This window comes from Panthera tigris, chromosome E2 (genome assembly GCF_018350195.1).
Source record: "Panthera tigris isolate Pti1 chromosome E2, P.tigris_Pti1_mat1.1, whole genome shotgun sequence".
NCBI classification, from domain to species: domain Eukaryota; kingdom Metazoa; phylum Chordata; class Mammalia; order Carnivora; family Felidae; genus Panthera; species Panthera tigris.
The window spans coordinates 21,610,239-21,629,188 of record NC_056674.1 but is presented as its reverse complement, the minus strand read 5'-3'; the positions used below and the strand labels follow the sequence as shown (position 1 = coordinate 21,629,188).

General features: G+C 49.7%; 2 long non-coding RNA genes across 4 annotated transcripts; one reads left to right on the top strand and one right to left on the bottom strand.

Annotated features, from left to right (window-relative positions):
- Positions 1-2,093: 2,093 nt before the first annotated feature.
- LOC122234197 lies at positions 2,094-4,027 on the bottom strand. Of its 2 annotated transcripts, XR_006211974.1 has the most exons (4): positions 3,802-4,027; positions 3,134-3,425; positions 2,498-2,579; positions 2,095-2,327 (listed from the first exon to the last, which is right to left on the bottom strand). It is a non-coding gene; the product is annotated as an uncharacterized LOC122234197 (long non-coding RNA). The 2 variants fall into 2 exon arrangements; XR_006211973.1 differs by having other exon boundaries at positions 2,094-2,579.
- Positions 4,028-4,155: 128 nt separating this feature from the next.
- On the top strand, positions 4,156-11,762 carry LOC122234134. 2 transcript variants are annotated; one of them, XR_006211888.1, is made up of 5 exons: positions 4,156-4,519; positions 5,060-5,152; positions 10,541-10,601; positions 11,140-11,309; positions 11,402-11,762. It is a non-coding gene; the product is annotated as an uncharacterized LOC122234134 (long non-coding RNA). The 2 variants fall into 2 exon arrangements; XR_006211887.1 differs by having other exon boundaries at positions 11,140-11,762.
- The last annotated feature ends 7,188 nt before the right edge of the window (positions 11,763-18,950 follow it).

The following is an 18,950-nucleotide window of genomic DNA, read 5'->3' as shown; positions in this document are numbered from 1 at the left end:
CCCCAGCGTCGGGCTCTGTGCTGACGGCTCGGAGCCTGGAGCCTGCTTCAGATTCTGTGTCTCCCTCTCTCTATGCCCCTCCCCCGTTCATGCTCTGTCTCTCTCTGTCTCTCAAACATAAATAAACATCAAAAAAAATTTTTTAAAGCTGTGCAGACACTCTAACTCAGCAATTTTCATGTAGGAATTTAATTTAGAGAAGCTTTCGTATAGATCCACAGGAAGACCCATATGAATGGTGCATTATGGGCATGCTTGTAATACGGGGAAATAATGACAAGCTACTTAATGTCAATAGTGTGGTAGATAAAAAACAAAAATGTTGCTGTATTCAAAGAATGGAATACTATTCGGCACCTAAAATGGTTGTACTAGAGTAGAAGCAAGCAGACTGTAGGCGGCAGGCCAGATCTTGTTTGCCACCTGTTTTTGTAAATAAAGCTTTATTGAAAATTATACCCATTCACTCACGCGTTTTTTACAACAAATATTCACATATGGTCGATGACTGCTTTTGCGCTAGACGACTACATGTCCTGCGAAGCCCAAAATATTTACTACCTGGCCTTTTTCAGAAAAAGTGTGCTGATCCTTTTTAAACAGAGCCATAGAGCTCACCTTGGCCAGAGAGGGAAGACGACGCTGAAAGGAAAGGGCAGATGGCAGCACGATGCGTTACGACGACATTAGTGTGAGTTACGCGCAAAAATACATGACTACGGACAGAAGCCCACAGAAGTGGCCCGAATGGACCGGAAGTGTGTCAACCTAGCTCATAAATCCGAATTGCATATGTGAGGCCCCAGGAGGAAAGACAGCCTTGAAAGGAATCTCAAGTTACACGAAGAGAATGCTTTATTCTTCTCTTAGGTGGACTTGGAACAGGCATGACAGAATTATGCTCCCAGGAGGAGGGTACGGTAGCCAGGGCACAGGTTTCCGGTGAGCCAGGCACAGGCCACCCAGTCTCGCCCTGCGCTCTCTCTCCTGGGGCAGGAAACAATCTCATTAACTGTAAGTGACAGTGCTGACCTAAGGACTAGCAGGTTTATGCAAATATACGATTCGGAATGTCCTGATTGTGTTTCCCCACCACTAACACCGCCACGCGGTTACCAAGGAACTCATCTAAGACTGCACCATCCACAATGGTAGCCACGAGCCACGCGTGGCTATTGAACACTTGAAATGTGTCCAGGCCAAAAAAAAAAAATGTGCTCTGGATGTAAAATAAATGACAGATTTCAATAAAATTGCAATATATTTCACTCCTACTTTGTCATACGGATTGATTTGAAATGATAATATTCGGTGTATCGGTGTATCCGCTTTCTAGCACAGCTGTAACAAGTTGCTGCTAACGAGGTGACTTTGAACAACACAAATTTATTGCCTTACGGTTCTGTAGGTTAAATGTCCAACACAGGTCTTACCGGGCTAAGACTAAGGTACCAGCAGGGCTGCTCCCCATTCTGGAGGCTCTAGGAGAGAATTCTTGCCTCACCCTCTCCAGCTTCTAGAAGTGGCCCACGTTCCTTGGTTCCTCTTCCGTCGTCCAGCCAGCAAGCACAGGCAGATCCTTCTCACACAGCGTCACTCCGACCTTCTCTTCCGCCTCCCTCTTTACTTTTAAGGACCCGTGTGATCACACTGGGCCCACCCAGACAATCTAGATAATATCGCTATCTTAAAATCAGCTGATGCGTGAATCTAATTCCACCTAGACCTCGATCCTCCTTTGCCATGTAACATACAACCCCTACGGGCTTTGTACATCTTTGTACAACAGGTCTTTATTTTGCCTGGCACTATTGTGCTAAGTAGAATCTATTGTTAAAATTAATTTCACCTGTCTCTTGCTGATTTTTTAATGTGCTTACAAAATTTTAAAGTCACACACGAAGCTTGCGTTCTCTTTCTCTGGGATGGCATCGCTCCAAGGCAACGTCTGAAGGTGCTTTGCCAACCCTAAAGTTCACTGATGGCAGGGAATGTTCATTGAGAGAAAATGTTTTCCTCCAAGCCACTCTTGAAGGTGACAGAAACACACCTCCGCCCTCAGAATAAATAATACCAACAACAGCTCACGTTTATTGAGGGTTTACTACACGCCCTGATATTAGATATTAGATATTAATTGGTTTCATCTTCATAGTAATCCTGAGACAGGTACCATCATTATTTACATATCACAAGGCAGGCTGCTGAGGCATAAAGAGGTTAAGAAATTTGCTCGAAGTCCCAAACAAGTAGGAGTAAGGTCCAGGCAGTGGATTCTGGAGACTTCCCTCCAAGGACTGTGCAGGTTTTCAATGGCAGTTTGCACCCTAAGATGTGTGAACGGTGCTAGACGTAACTGGCTCAGGGTTGTGCTCCCTGCCCCCCCCCCCCACCTCTCTGCAAACAAGCTGCAAATGACACCTTTTCTTCACTCAGCCTCTCAGTGTGACCCTGAATGCCCACTCTTGGGCTGTCCCTCCACATCTGCCATGGGTACCTGAGTACGGCTCACGTCAGGCTCCACATGTGACTGATTTGTACCCCAACAGCGGCAGAAATAGGCTTCAACTTCCAAGAGCCTTAAATGAAGGGACAGTTTGATTGCACACATATCTCTCCATATATACGCAGATCTATAATTTAAATACCGCTGTATTATGGTTAAGATATTTGTGCATGCTCAGATGCCAGCGATTACCTTAAATATCTTTTTATACATGCGGATATGTGTGTGTGTGTAAATGTGTTGGGCACCCTCACCTTTCCCATCGATCCCATCCAGCCCCTTATGCTCTCTTAAATGATATCTCTACCGTTCAAGATTTTTTCACATAGTTTCAAAGTTAGCGAAAATCTAATTAACATTTATCTTATATGCACCTTAGTATTTCCTTACACACACACACACACACACACACACACACACACACATCTGACACGTAAAAGCCCCTGGTGACCACATGGGTGTGAATGTCTGTCTTCGAACGAATACATACACCGAAGTACATCTATACCCCCCAGAGGAACATTTTTGGATTATTTTGGCGATTTTAAGTTCTGGATCGCTGACACTGATGTGGTTTTCTGCAGTGTGTTTAACCCAAACCCCTCACATATTAAAGAGTACGCATACCTGGAATTATATGTCATTTATTCTTCTCCTTTTCCTAATCTGCTCTCTATTTGACTTCCTTTTAGGCAAATGCAACATTTGCACAGTAGGAGATGCTTTCTGGAACCTCATCTGCAGCTCCTAATATCTGGACTCCCTCTGGGCTGCCTCTCCACTCGGAGCCTCTAGCTTCTTGGTCTTGATGTGCAGGGTCCAATTAGGCAGGTCTGTAGATGCATTTCTGGACTCGTGCTATTTTTATTTATTTATTTATTTTATTTTATTTTTTTAGCCGGCGCTTGGCAAATTCTTTCTGTAAAGGGCCAGACAGTAAATAGTTTAGGCTTTGCAGGTTGCCTGGTGACCGTTACAGCTCAACTCTGCTGGTGTGTGGCACGAGCCTCAGACAATATGCAAAAGAACAGGCATGCCCGTGTTTCCATAAAACTCTTTCAAAAATCAGCGATGGGTCTGAATGTGGCCCCCTGGCCAGACCTTGCCCACCCCTGCCAGACGCGAACGTGAGTTTCTATTTCCGGAGATCTGTAGATCATTTTCATACACGTCTCGTCAATGTCCCTGGTTCGTATTTGAGTGTCCAAAGGAAAGGGAACACATTGGTGGCAGTGCCGAAACATAATTAGGTGATAAAGCCAATGAGGGGACTCCCGGAATCATTCCCTGCTTACCTGATTCCATTCTCCTGTGAGCCTCTGGAAGATACGAACTGTGTTCCGTTCTTCGACTCTTCCCCCACCCCCTAGCACGGTGTCTGCCCCACAACAGACCCTCAGCAAGTATTAAAGGCAATAAATAACACTGTGAATGATCTAATTTTCATTAGGTCAGATTTTTAAGACCTCAAGTACAGTTGTCATTGAAGACTTTTTCAGGAAGTTATGAGGATATTCTTGAATGGACTGTGGTTAACTAGTGTCTGACTCTCAGGTGAAATAGGTCACAATGGTTTTGCAAATAGAGGGGGAAGAGTCATCTCCTGGGTCACCAAAGTTGTCTTCAAACACTTGAATGGATTACTGGGACAGTAGACGATGGCTTTTCTCAAAAGGGTCACAGAGAGCTGGATCTCCTCTCCCCTCTCCACCCCATGGCACACATCACTTCCTGAACATGGAATTTTTTGACCACTGAGGCCAGAGAAAGCCTCAGTTAACGCCACTCTAAATCCTTGTTAACGCCACTCTCCATCGGTCAGGTAACCTATGCTATAAAATCTCTTTGTTATCCCCAAACCAAATGCTTGTGGAGTGCCTACGGTGCACTCTGCATATGCTACATTAGGCAAGATTTTCTGAATAGAGCGAGCTAACAGAAAGATGGTGTAGGCAGGAATGCCGAAGTAAGGCCCGCTGGCACTGGGAGAGGTCCCAAGGCATGGAGCTCCTGGTAAGTAAAGTAACAATTCCCTTTCTTTAGAGCTCCTACGGTGTGCCAGGTCCTACATTAAATCTTTTATGTGCCCAACTGAATCACACAGCAGCCAGAAAGGCAGGTCCCTTCCACTAACTAGATGAGAAAAATGAGGTTCCTGACATATCTTAGGTATTCCTAGCATCAGCCAAGAATGATACCACGAAGCCATGGAGCGCAGGAAAGTGGACTCAGCAGGAGGGGAGAGATGATGGTTAATTTTCTGTCAATTTGACTGGCTAGAGGGTGCCCAGATTAAACATTATTTCTGGAAGTGTCTGTAAGAGTGCTCCTGGCTGACAGGTTAGCGTTGGAATCAGTGGACAGTAAAACATATAGCCCTCCCCAATGTGGGTAGGCATCATGCAATCCATTGAGGGCTTGAATAAATACAAAGACAGAGGAAGGGGAAAGTGTCTCCTTCTTTTCTGCCTTACCGCTTGAGGTGAGACATCTTATTTCATCTTCTCCTGCCCTTGAACTGGGATTTATGCCATTGGCTTTTCTGGCTCCCAGGCCTTCAGATTCTGATTGGATTATATCACCAGTTTTCCTGGGTCTCCAGCTTATAGATGGCAGATCATGGGACTTCTCAGCCTCTACAATCATGTGAGTCAATTCCCCATGAGCAATCAATCTCTCAATAGGTGATAGATAGATAGATAGATAGATAGATAGATAGATAGAGTATAGAAAGGACAAGCTTCTGTGTAGGCAAATGCATGCTTGAGAATCAGGCTGTAAGAATATGATACGCATGTTTAAATGAATGGATGGATGACTGAGCAGGTGGGTGAGTGAGTAGATGGATTACATGGGCAGATGGGTGGATGGATGGATGGATGGATGGATGGATGGATGGATGGATGGATAGGTGAGTGGGTGAAGGGATGAGTGGGTGGGTGAGCGAGTGGATGGATGGATGGATGGATGGGTGGATGGAAGGATGGATGGATGGATGATGGGTGAATGGATGGATGAGTGGGTTGGTGGGTGGATGGATGGATGGATGGATAGGTGAGTGGGTGAAGGGATGAGTGGGTGGGTGAGCGAGTGGATGGATGGATGGATGGATGGATGGATGGGTGGATGGAAGGATGGATGGATGGATGATGGGTGAATGGATGGATGAGTGGGTTGGTGGGTGGATGGATGGATGGATGGATGGAACCAGATCAGCTAAGGCAGAGTTTGAGGTAGAATTGGTAGCATTAAGGCTGGACAGGAAAGATGGCACCCCATTATGAAAGACCTTGAATGTCACTTTTCAGAGCTCGACTTTATTCTGTCATGGCATGACAGGTGCAGCAGGGGAGTAAAATTACTTGCATGATACTTTAAAAGATGAGTATGGCCCCAGGGACAAGGGTGAAAAGGATGAAGCCTAGAGGGATTATTGAGCACCACTAATTGTGTGACAAGAGTTGTACCAGGCACCATCCTAAGTGTCTAATCCACACAAAGGACCTAGGAGTGGAGTGTGTTTCTATCGTCCCTGTACTACAGTGAGGAAGCCAGGGCACAGAGCATTAAAAGCCCACCTGAGGTTGTACACACAGCGAGTAGTGGAGAAGCTGGGGTCCAGTCCAGACCCTTGACCCTGACACCCTCCTGGTGGTCAGCCAATGGCCCAGAAGACAGTAAAGGTGACCAGTGTGGGGTGCAGGTGGGAGGGTGCAACGAGCAAGGTGTCAGGCCCATTGACTCTTAGATACCGACCTGGAACATCATTTGCCCCCGGAAGCTTAAACCCATGGCTCTTCATCCATCTGACTCTTGGGGATCCTGATAGTTGTCAGAGCTTCTCACCTCTGCAGCCCAGTGGCTCCTTTCAGAACAATTTCAGGTCCAGCCCTTCCTTTCCCTTCGGCCTGAGCAATCAGGGCGACCTGTGTCCGTAGCCCTGATGACTGTCCATTCTCTGATCTTCTCATTTAGACTCTGCCTCTGTCACTGCCCCATAAGACCTGTTGGAACAGTGAGGTGTGCATCTTGCCCCACCTACTCAGCCTCTCAAGGCTTGGGATGAGGAGGGGCAAGGAGAGAGCCGGAAATTTCCCCAAATGGAAATAGAACCTTTAACCCAACGTAAGCAACATTGTCAGACCAGAGTTCCTTGGGCTGGCCCAGCGTTGACAGTCAGCAACAACCCAAGTGTGTGGGTTTAAAAGGCCACTTCGGTGTCTCAATGTGGACTGTGGTTTGCACGGACTTTTCAGCTTAAGACCAGGTGAAGGCCCCTGTGCTCTGCCTGTCAACCCTGGCAGAGATCAACTTTGCCCCTGCTCCTGAGAGCTTCCAGGGACCCACTGGGACCCAGGACCTCAGACCAGGAGCTTGGCTCACCCTTCGGGGATAGGAGGGTTGGTATTCCCTGTCCACTTAGACTGTAATCTCCCTGAAAGTCCCACTGCTGGGCAGGAGCCCCAGGAGGTGCTCGACAAGAGCTGCCAGAAGGAGAAAAATCTAGATAGGTGGGATTGAAGACTTAATCTCTACTTAATAACCGAGCGAACAATTACCAGCACTTTGTTGTGAAAGTGCAGTGCTTGACCCTTTTGCAAACATTCTCCTGGCTCCCTAGAGCCTAGCACGGTACTTGACACACAGTGGGCCCTCTGTAAATATTTGCCAAATGAAGGAGTGAGTGAGTGAGTGAGTGAAGAAATAAATGAAGAAGCCGAAGCCTGGGAATCAGAGCCCCTCGGTGCAGTCTAAGCTCTTTCACCCCCTTGTTAGATGAACCTTCGGCGAGTCCCATTCCCCTCCCTGGGCCTCAGGTTCCGTGGCCTTGTTGTGGATGGTGGGCCTCTCGGGGCCCACCTGGAATTCTGCTCTCGTCCTGGCAGCCGGCACCCCGGGCTGGGTGCGGCGCCCAGGGTGGCCCAGCACCTTTCTCCTCTTTCCCTCTGGGGGGCGACGCTGGAGGCTTCCTCCCATTGCAACAGGACACCAAATGGTTAAAGCACCACCCATCGTCTTTGATTTATGAAGTGGACGATTGGACCGGGAAGCAGAGACAGCCCTTCTCACTTGCAGAGGGAGGCCCCCGAGAGCAGTAATTCTGTGCACACAAAGGCGAGCGACGGCCTTGGGCCCCGGCCGTGCCGGAGAGCCCACCCTGCCCAGCCCGGCCTGGGGACGACGCCAGGGCCCGTGTCCATCCTGCTCTGTGCAGGGACGGAGGCGGCTTGGTCACCTGGGCTCCGCCGTCCACCCGGCCCCGGGGACCTCGGCAGCCCAGCCTCCGCCCCGGGGAACCAAAGTGCAGCCCCGCACCCGGTCGCTGCCTTTCAGCGGCTGCCAATCTATCAAGATTCAGCTACCGCTGTGAACCCATCAACTCCGTGGAAGGGAAAAAAGGAACCCCTCACCACAGCAATTATTCATCCCGGCCTGAACTTCAGGTGACCTTTCCTAGTTCCACAGAAGTTACAGATGCCAGCACCTTGGTGGGTCAGATTTTGTTTTCCCCTGTCTTCCTTTAACAGACGCATTTTTTTTTTCCTGCTACGTGACCCTCTTTTGCAATTTTTTTTTTTTTCTTTTTTTTTTTTTTTTTTGCCAAACGATCTTTGGGTGGTCCGTTAGCCACGATAGGAGAGCAACGTTGGCCTATCGAGAGAGCCGATTTCGCACGAAAGAAGTCATCCAGAATAAAAGAAATGTCTGTGACCTCCTTCAAGGGCTGGGTCCCCTTGAAAGACCCCCAGCAGACCACCCCCAGGCCAGCTCACCCCTCTGGCGTAAACAGGGGCTACTCTGCACCAAAGGCCTGGCCCTGACCTGCAGGGATGCAATGCTACCAACTCGGCGTGTGTGTGTGTGTGTGTGTGTGCGCGCGCGCGTGTCCCTGAGTCGCAATAAGGGTTACGCAGGGTGTAAGTCCCTGTGTAAATTTAAAGTGACCTGAGGGACATAATTACATAAATCTCATCATGAGACAATATACTTTTTATTTGTTTGAATTTTATTTGTATTGGTAAAACTGACCTGAAACTGACACAAGTTTATTAGAAAAAGAACTCTGTAAAAGCGAGTGGGCTGGTCTTCTTAGTTAAGACGGATGTGCCAACTTCTAGTATGATTAGAGAAATGGATAACTCACTAACATCTGTGCAAACCACAATAAAAAGGGATTTAGTGTTACCCCAAGGAAGGCAAGAGAGGCTGTCTGTCCATTAAACGCTTTATTACAGTGCCAGCAGGTTTTTCTAATTCAGTTACTCCTGCACGGCATACAGCACTCTGTGACGGCCTGTCATCCCACCAGACAGTGCTCGGGGCTGGGAGGTTTTGTGCAAGGTAGGTGACAATCAAATGAGCCACTGAGAAGAGAGGGGCGCCTGACCCTCGTGAAGGATTAACTACAGAAAGTGAGTGTGATCATGTCTCACCATTACTTAGAATTTTCAGTCAATTTCTGAAAATATGAGATAAGTTCTTAAAGAGGCAGTTTCCTCAGGAGCTCAGCAGACCCGGTGGGGTTTGGTTACACACTGTGTCGCAGGGCGCCTGGCGAGACGGGGCCTGCCAGGGAGGGAGGAGGCGCGCTACCTGGACGGGGTAGGCTGAGCCAGGCCCTGGAGCCACGTTTGTCCAGGAATAACGCAGCCAAGAAGGAAGAAGAGGGAGAGGTGCCTCCTGAAGCCGGCTTGCCCTTCCCTCCCCCCTCCCCGGCACCTCGAGTCCAGCCTCCCCTGGGGACAGCCAGCCGAAGGGGCACGGCCCTCGGGGGCTCTTGCCAGCGTGGGTTCGCAGAAAGCCTCTCCAGGCCAGCTGCCTGAGATGCTTGGGCCCGTTTGGTGCCGGCATGGAATGCCCACTTTCCATCACCCTTTCCCACCGTCTGCAATCCCCACCCCTCATTGGGGAGCCGTCCTGCCCCACAGGACCTCACAGTCTGGCAGCTAAGCAGGCCTCATACTTTAAAACAGGCTAGATGCCCAACACAGGCACACAGCGTTTGAAATGTGTCTAACGGGCCTGGCGAAGGAAGATAGGGATTCAAAGGGAGGCAGGACACATTTTAGGGCCCGAGAGGAGTCCATTCCTGTTTATAGACCAGAGAGCTGAGACACAGAGAGAAGGCTCCACCCAAAGCACACCCAAACAGCCAGGAGGTAGGGCTGGGAGCAGACCCCTCACCTGCCTGCCGACTCCCAGGCCAACAGAAGTTCTTCATGGATGGGGGTGGTCTATAGAGTAGAGGCTTTTTTTGTCAAGCTGGACTAAAAAGGTGATGTATCCCTTTGTATCTGTATATTTAAATGAGAAAAGTAAACCTCAGACCCCTAAGCTTGGTTCTGCTAAAGCAATTTAACATCTGCTGCCACCTGAATCTAATTGAAACAATTCATTATCAAATTTACTGATCTGCTTAATGATTTTGTATTTCTCTTTCAAAATCACCTTCCGCCTTAGCTAGCCTAGGTAAATTACTCTTGCCTTCAAACCCGAGAGCTTGAAGGGACCTGAAAGAACATCTAACTCAAGCACTGCCCTTTTAAAGACGGGATCACCGGGGTGCAGGGTGGCGGGGGAGAGGCGTGGGCTTCCCCCGAGGTCACAGGGCGAGTCAGGCAGAACTGGAACACAGGCCACGGGGCCCCACTCTGCTTCATCTCTACGGGCCAGGCAAAAGAGGGAGCAACAGACAGGGGTGATGACAAATGGGAAAAACAGGAGGAAAATAAAAAAGGAAGAAGAAAGAAGTTAAAGACGGGGAAGGTGACAAGCTCCCTTTCCGGAGCTGTGCAGTTTTTTTTTTTTTTTTTTTTTTTTTTTGCAATGTTTTCTCGGTGGCAGTCTGTTAAAGAAATACTTCATTGTCACCGAGCACAGAGTCATTAAAGGCACCTTGGAAATTTGGACCCTTTTACTAGAATCAGGGCTTAAATAGCAACTTAATTTATGACACTTCTCGAGGCTGATGGCATTTTTGCTCTCAGGTAAGGTCATCTCAGTGTACCCCCTCCCTCTGTCGCCTCCTTTTAGCACAACTCAAGAGGTGGGATCTCTTCACTTGCAAGTAACTGATGTATTCAACTGCTAAAATGTAAGTCACATACGTATGGAAGCACGTTTGAGTTCACGGTGTGTTTCTAAAAGAGAGCTCCTTTATATCTGCGTGTGAAAGAGAAGGGCAGAAGGGGGCGGGGGGGACCCACGAATGAACACGTGAATAATTAGATCAGAGAGAGATGCCACCTTTTCTCAGGGCTGGAACTGCGAGGGGGGAAAGGACTAGCACATAATTGACATAATTGATCTGGTATTTTTTTTCCCTTTTTGCTGCAGTAATTTTTATGCATGCCATTGTTGCTGTTATTATCCAGGATGTGATCTTCTGTGGTTGATAATACAGACTAGATATGAATGCGTGTATGTACCAGCCAATCACAAATCTATAGTGTCTATTTCTGCATCACCAGGTGCTATCTCATGGGAAATATCCTCTTTTTTGGCAGGCACACAGAGCGCTGCATTATCTGTCATTTTCATTAGATTCAAGCTACAGCTGAGCCAAAAAGACTTAGTTCTAGCATATGTGCTCAAAATGGCCAAGCTGTGATTGTCCAAATTCACCCTTTCAGGATTGCATTACAGACAACTGGAGCCGAAGCTGGAAATTGGAGGGAGCAAAGTACCTGAATTCCACTTGGGCAACTGTAAACACCAGAAGCTCCTAAGATCGGAGCTTATTATCATAATCATCTCGAAGGATGGCTTCCATCGGAAAGTTCAACATTTTTTTTAGCACATTGTAGGTAGGGATGGGGGGGTGGAGTCAGCCTAGATTTTGAGGCCACTTAACAAAGAAAACCCAATCTCTTTCGTCGCCCCCATGTCTCTCAGGGCACCCGGGCGCTCTGGGATGCTACAGATCCCATCCGCAGGCCTTGCCCTAGGCCAGCTAACCTTGAGTCCTGTACGATGCTGTCCACTGTGGGACGTGTGACTGGAGAGCCTGCTGGCACGAAAACCATCACACATTCAGCAGTGAGCAATTTCTGCAGGAACCGGAAGGGAGCAAAGAGGCAGCGTGCGGTAAAGTTGGGTCTCTAGGCAAGTCTCCATCACGATTTTATAGAATCGATCTTATATTTGAGCGTGTAAAGAGGACATAGCCAAAAAGTAAACACAATTTACAATGCTAAAAACTGGAGAGGGGCGCCTGGGTGGCTCAGTCGGTTAAGCGTCCGACTTCGGCCCAGGTCACGATCTCATGGTCCGTGAGTTCGAGCCCCGCGTCGGGCCCTGTGCTGATGGCTCAGAGCCTGGAGCCTGCTTCGGATTCTGTGTCTCCCTCTCTCTCTCTGCTCCTCCCCCGTTCATGCTCTGTCTCTCTCTGTCTCAAAAATAAATAAACATTAAAAAAAAAAAAACTGGAGAGCCACGGGGCTGGGAGGATGGTTACTCTACCCAGGGGACTCGATGTTACTTTCAAGCAGCCATGGGGGGCCGGGGGGTGGAAAGCAAAGGCTAGCTGTTCAAGCAGAGAACTGATTGTCTTACAAACCAAAAGGCCAGTGGGAATGTAAAATGGTGTCTCCGCTGTGGCAAATGGTTTGGTGGGTTCTCAAAATATTACACATAGAATTACCGTATGATCCCGCAGTTCTACTGCTGGGCATGTAGCCCAAGGAACTGAAAGCAGGGTTTGGAAGCGAGATGCGGTCTATACACACAGAGGAATATCACTCAGTCTTAAAAAGGAAGGGACTTCTGACACATGCCACAGTATGGGTGAATCTCGAAGACATTTTGCTACGTGAAAGAAGTCAGTCAGTCACATCAAGATAAAAACGGTACGATTCCACTCATCTGAGGTACCCAGAGTAGTCCCGTGCATGGGGACAGCAGGGCGGTTCCCCAGGGCAGGTGGAGGGGCGGGGGAGTTATTCCCTAACGGGGACAGACTTTCAGTTTTGCAAGACAGAAAGAGTCCTGTGGGTGGATGGTGGTGGGGTTCGCATAACAATGTGAATGCGGTTGCCAGCACTGAACTGCACGCTTCACAACGGTTAAAATGCAACCTTGACGTTGTGTGTATTTTACCACAATTAAAAACTGGCACATAGGGGCGCCCGGGTGGCTCAGTCGGTTGAGCGTCCGACTTCGGCTCGTGTCATGATCTCACAGTTCATGGGTTCGAGCTCCGCGTCGGGCTCTGTGCTGACAGCTTGGAGCCTGGAGGCTGCTTTGGATCCTGTGCCTTCCTCTCTCTGCCCCATCCCCACTCATGCTCTGTCTCTCTCTGTCTTAAAAATAAATAAAACATTAAAAAAAAAAAAACAACCTGTCAAATAAACGATTAGAATGGTAAATTTTATGTTAAGCCTATGTACCACAATTTTTTAAAAAAGAAAGAAAACAATAGGCCCATGTCTGTTTCCTCAGACCCGCTTCAGTGCCCGGCCGGCTTGCGGGCCAAAGATGGGGAATGCAAAGTTTGAGTTTTTGTTTACTACGCAAATTGACTCTGTCGACCAATTTCACTGGTAACCAGCTAGCCTCACTGGTAAGCGAGTATTCTGGAAACACCTTCGTGTACAAGCAACAACAACAGCCAACACTTTTCTGGCCCCTTCGCAGAAGCAACCCCCTGGCCCCGTAGCCTCCCCTGAGTCTGTGCCACAGCAGTCCCCAGCCGTGCCGTGTTCTTCCACATTGGCACCGAGGGTGAGCCCACGCCGGGCCATGTCCCTTTGGAGCTGTGTGCCAAGTTTCCAAGACAGCGGAAACATCCACAAATTGGCTATAAGGGGTGCCTGCTGCCCCAGACTTGTCCTGGGTTTTCATGCCAGGGTAGTGGCCCCATATACCATGACGGCGGGGGGGAAACCTGTTCACGAAAACCTTCTCCTGAACCACAGAAGTGCTGGCACCTTGTCCACGGAAGGTGGCTCACCATTTTTCATCTGCACCGCTAGTACGGGCTAGTTGAATGACAAGCAAGCAAAGAGAAAGGTGGCATGAAGGTTCCGGCAGCCAGGAGCAGGTCGTGTCCAGGAGTGGCAAATCCCCGAGGAAGGTCATCGTCACTGAGTGGGAACGAATCTGAGGATTGCTCTGGCTGCTGTAACAAAATACCGGAGATTGGGAGGTGTAAGCAGACATTTATCATCTCAGAGTTCTGGAGGCTGGACGTGTGAAGTCGGGGTGCCATGGTCAAGTTCTGGTGAGAGCTGTCTTCCTGGCTTGCACAATGCCAACGTCTTCCTGTGTCCTCAACTGTCGGAGAGACAGAAGGAGGGAGAGATAGAGAGAGGGAGCAAGAGAGCTCTTCCTCTCCTTACAAGGGCACAAATCCCATCACGGGACCCCACTCTCATGACCTAATGCCTCCTAATCACCATCCAAAGACCCCATTTCCAAATACCATCACCTTGGAGGTTGGGGCTTCTACATATGAATTTGGGCGGGGGAAGACACAGACCTTCGGTCATAACAGATTTGATCTTTACTCTTCACCAAGCCATTCTTCCTGCAGCTGGAGAGAGGGCCCCACACCCTGCTCTCGCGCTGTGGACCCCCCTGTGCAATTTTGCAACTCCCTGGGCTCTACATTCTCCCCCATCCCTCCAAGTCCAGCTGGACTGGACAGTTCAGCTTAGGAGTAAGACATTACAAGTGACCTGCAAAATACTTTATTTTTATATAACGTTCTGCAACAGGATCCCTGTTGCCTATTAATTGCACCATGTTTTGAAACAACACAAGAATTTTTTTTTTGTATTAAAGGAAATTTCCTCGTGTATTTTCCTTCAATTATCACCATGTTACTGGAAACGAGGTAAGGCAATCTGAAAACAGTTGAGTGAGAGAATATACAAACAAACTTTCAAACTGTCTTTCAGCAAGTGAGGCTTAAGTTATTGAATATGCAAATTGCCTTATTAAAAAGAATGATGTCTTTTTCAGCAATCAGTTTAATTACAGTGGAGTCCTTCAATAGAAAAATCAGCTTGTGTCTCAGAATAAAAATTCTTTAGAAAGGGAATTTAGGTATAACAGATCGAAATGAGAAAATTTACACTTGGTAGGAAAAGGGGCTTTGCATAAATGGAGCGCAGGGTGCTGAGACAGGTGTGGGGGAGCCGTGGGGGAGGCGTGGGTCCTCGAGAGCCCTGCGGGCATCCGGCTGAGCCCGTCTGTCCGTCTGTCTTGCATCCTCCTTCCCTAAAGCTCAGAGAGACTTCTTAGGTTGGATCTCCACTGCATAGAATGACAACTTAGTGACTGGAGGCCAGCCTTTTAGCCTTTCTATGCCTTGGTTTCCCCACCTCTAAAATGGGAGAGAAAATACTGCCCACCTCACAGGATGCATTTGAAATGCAAAGAGAAACACCAGGCAACACTCAGAGTAGTACCCGACCCGTACTAAGCCTTCAGTGAACCCTCACCGGAGGTAGTAAGGCAGCAGAGGCAAAAGTACAAATCTCCTGTGTATACTCTGGTACTCTGTTACAACTTTCACACAAGTCTAAAATACAAAACATGAAATTCACGCATATGCAAGAAACGCACAGGCAAATGTTCCTTCCGTGAACCTTGAAATCTTGAGCACCTACCATATGCCATCAGTGAGCAAAACTGGAAGGAAAAAAAAAATCCATGTCCTTTTAAATTCTAGTGGAAAGACAAAACAATAGCTGAAAAGCACAATAAACACATCAATTACATAGTATTTCAGAAGTATCTCCACGGAACAAAGAAAAGTGGCTCAGAAGATCTGGAGTGAGGTGAGCAGCTGTAATTTAAATATTGCGGTCCAAGTAGGTCTCACTGAGAAGGTAAAATTTGAGCGAAGACCTCAAGAAGGTGAGAGAGTGAGCCACGGCTATCTAGGGGAAGCGTGTCCCAAGCAGAGGTGCAAAGGCCCAGTAAAAATGATGTCACATTAGGGGCGCCTGGGCGGCTCCGTCAGTTAAGCGTCCGACTTCGGCTCAGGTCACCATCTCGCGGTTCATGAGTTCGAACCCCGCGTCGGGCTCTGTGCTGACAACTCGGAGCCTGGAGCCTGCTTCAGATTCTGTGTCTCCCTCTCTCTCTGTCCCCTCCTCCGCTCACGCTCTGTCTCTGTCTCTCAAAAAATAAAAGTTAATTTTTTTTTTAAAAAAAGATATCAAATTAAGAACGTATCAGCTACATCCCAGATGGAGAATACTCAACACGAGAAAGTTCTGGGCATCAAGTGGTAGGCCGTAGGTACTCATGAATGTTTCACTTCTGTCTGTTCCTTGGGCACACTGAACTTGTTCCCACCCCAGAGCCTTTGCACGTACTATCCCTTGTTCCTAGAATATCCTTCCTGCTTTTTGAACAGCTGGCCCTTCTTCCTCATTAGCTCAAATACTCTTTCCCTGACTTAGGTCACTGTCTACCAGCTATGCACTCAGGCAGGAGGAGTTTCCTCTTATTCAGGAAAGAATCAACCCTTTTGTTCTCTTCAGGCCTTCGACTGATTGAATGAGGCCCACTCACATTAGGGAGGACCGTCAGCTTTACTGAGTCCACTGATTCAAGGATTAATCTCATCCAAACACCCTCACGGACACCCAGAACAGTGTTAGACCAAGGGCCTGGGCCCAGTCAGGCTGGCCCATAAAATGAACCATCGGAGCTGTTTTACCCCCGTTAAGTTTGGCATTTTATGAGGGCGTCTTAGCTATTCATTTCTTGGTCTTTCTATCTATGCATGTGTCTTCCCTGTAAGGACATAACCTCCACCAGCTGTTTGTTGAACGAATGAACCCGTGAATAAAAGAAGGGCAAACAGTCCCATGTGTGGCTTGAGATTTAGGAGAGAGGGGCCTGGAATTTTCTGAGGCCAGGTGACGTTGGTGTGGAGAGGTGGTTGATGAGAAGCAGGAGCCTGGGGAAGGCAGGAGGGGACTGGGGCGAGGGACCGGGGAGGAAGTAGACAGGATGAGATCAAACCTTATGGGAAGAGGCAGAAATCCATCTCTGACAGCCAAATCCCCTTGCCTGCATCCTGGCTTTTATTTTTAATCTGGAGTGCGGCATCTGACCTGGCCCCGCTGACTGGGAGCCAGAGCCACAAATCAAAGCCCGAAGCAGGGTGGGTGCCAGGCTGGGCTTCCCTGGGGAAGTGAGGGGGCAGCAGCAGTGGACGTGAGCCCGGTGGTCTCCCGAGCCCCGGGTGGCCGTTGTCTGTAAGGCAGAGGGGCCGGGTGATGGAGCAGTTCATCACAATGGCAGGGGACCTCAGAGAGAGGCTAGGCGGGGGACGGACACCGGGCAGCTTCCGGTAGACACAAACAACCCTTGGCCCAGAGCTCTCACCTCAGGGATTCTTGCTGGCGTAACAGGTTTTGGTCCTTGTTTGTCGCTTTTAATGAAGACAAGAGGGGAGAAGCCACCATCAAGCGCGAAATGTTACATGCATACACGTTATCAAAACTGTTGAAGGGAAATGCCCCACGTATGACTTAAGCTGAAATCATCCCTCCCGGGTTGTCATGCTCTGTTTAAAAATAAGTCTTAGCTAGCATGATTGGTTTTTGAGGCATTGTTTGGGTATCTTTGTCGGGGGCTCTCTGCAGCTGGAGGGGGCGAGCTGCGTACTCAGAGGTCCACTGAAGTCTCAAAGGCAGGCAGGGGTGACAAAGGACAGGTCTGTCCTTGGCAGACCCACTGGGAGGCAGAGGGGAGAGGCTCCAACTGGGGGCCCGGGTGGATGAGGAGGGCGCAGGAGTACCCGGAGACACTGAGCCAGGGGACAGCGTGCTCCTTCTCCTTCCCTGTGCAGGTGGCCGCTTGTCGGGACCCAGGCAGGAGCTGACGGGTGGTGCTTGGGGTCCGTCCCCTTTGCCCCATCCCTGAGCACTGCGGGCCTGCCATCTGTCTGTACTGAGCCTGACTCTGTGCCCAGACCTCAGGGAGGCTCTGCTCTGGGAACCAAACAGGTGGAGACACAACCCCGCCCCCAGGAGCCTACTATGGTGGAGGGACCCTGTACCGAAAGAGAGGAGGCCCACTCAAGGACAAGAAGGAGACACACGGGGCGGGGCTGTGACTTGGGTCTGTAGAGGTCAAGGCCAGGGCAGTTCTGGGTGTGCCCAAGGAGGAGGAGGCCTTGTGGGCTGGGGTTGGGGGGTGGGGGGGGTCCTTGAGTCAGGTCACACAGGTGAGAAGAGAAGAATCCAGGCAGGTGACAAGGGTCAAGGCAAGGCCTGACGGTACCAAAAACCCGGTCCGAGGGACAGCCTGGGTCCCCTGCCAGATCCCAGCAGCCCAGAGGAGGTGGGGGTGGGGAAGGACCGATGGACGACGTCTGTCATTGTTGACGACGAAGTTCCTGATTTTCAGAAGCGGCTGTGGAACATACAGCTGAACAAGAATGCAGGCGGGTCAACAAGAAACCCAAAAGAATCAGGGGGAAAGATGCAGAGACGGCTTACAGACGTGGAGGGCCTAACAGCCAAGGGCCCTAGGAAATGGTGCTCAACCTCGTTAACCGTCTGGGAGATGCGGACCTAAAGGACAATGAGGTGCCACCTCGCAAAATGGAAAGCTGGAAAGCACAGAAGGTGAGGAGGGCCAACAGCGCTGACGCCCTTCCTGGGGGAAGCTGCCTGGCGCTCCCTACGCCGCACACCCTACGCGTCCCACACGGGTCCAGCGGGAAGGGGTGCGTAAGGCAGCCGCACCCTGCGTGAGCCTCCCTCCCCGCCCCCCTCCTCCCCCCCACCCCCAGGGCGGGGAGCAATCCGAAAGCCCATCCCGGTCCCCAGCGGGGATGGAGAAGTTGGCCGTGGTGCAGGCGCACCAGCAGGTACTGTGGTCCTGTTACCCTCCAGTGTAAACACTTCTGAAAGTGACTTTGGGTTTGGCGACGATGGGAGGAGCTGGCCCTTCGGGCTTCCAGGAGCCAGAGGAGTGGAGTCAAGACAGTGGTTGGTGTCCGTGGTGCGCCGTGGCTTTTAAAGCATAAATCAGACGGTGACAGCCTCGTTTGTGGCTCTGCGGTGCATTCTGGCTGCACTTAAAATAAAATTCAGACCTCTTACCACCGCCTCCAAGACCACATGTCCAGCCCCCCACAGTTCCTCCCCCTTCTCTCCCGCTGCCCGGCCACCTTGCCCTCGCCAAGGTCAGTGCCACCCCCGGATGTTTCTCTGACTAGCTTTCTCTTGCCCCGGCTCTCTATTCAGGCCATCTCTGGAGAGCGCTTCCCTCACCGTCCTCAGGACTGCTGCGCCTAAAGGTGCCCAAACCCCGGGGACCCCGCCGTGGCCCTTACCGGCCAGCGGCTCCTTCTTTCCCGTGGCGTTTCTGGATTTTCTTCACGGGTGTTATCGGAGGCGCTTAGGAGTCCGAAATGACCTTGTTCATTATCATCTGTTGTTTGCTGTCCGCCTTCTCCCGCTGGGGCCTT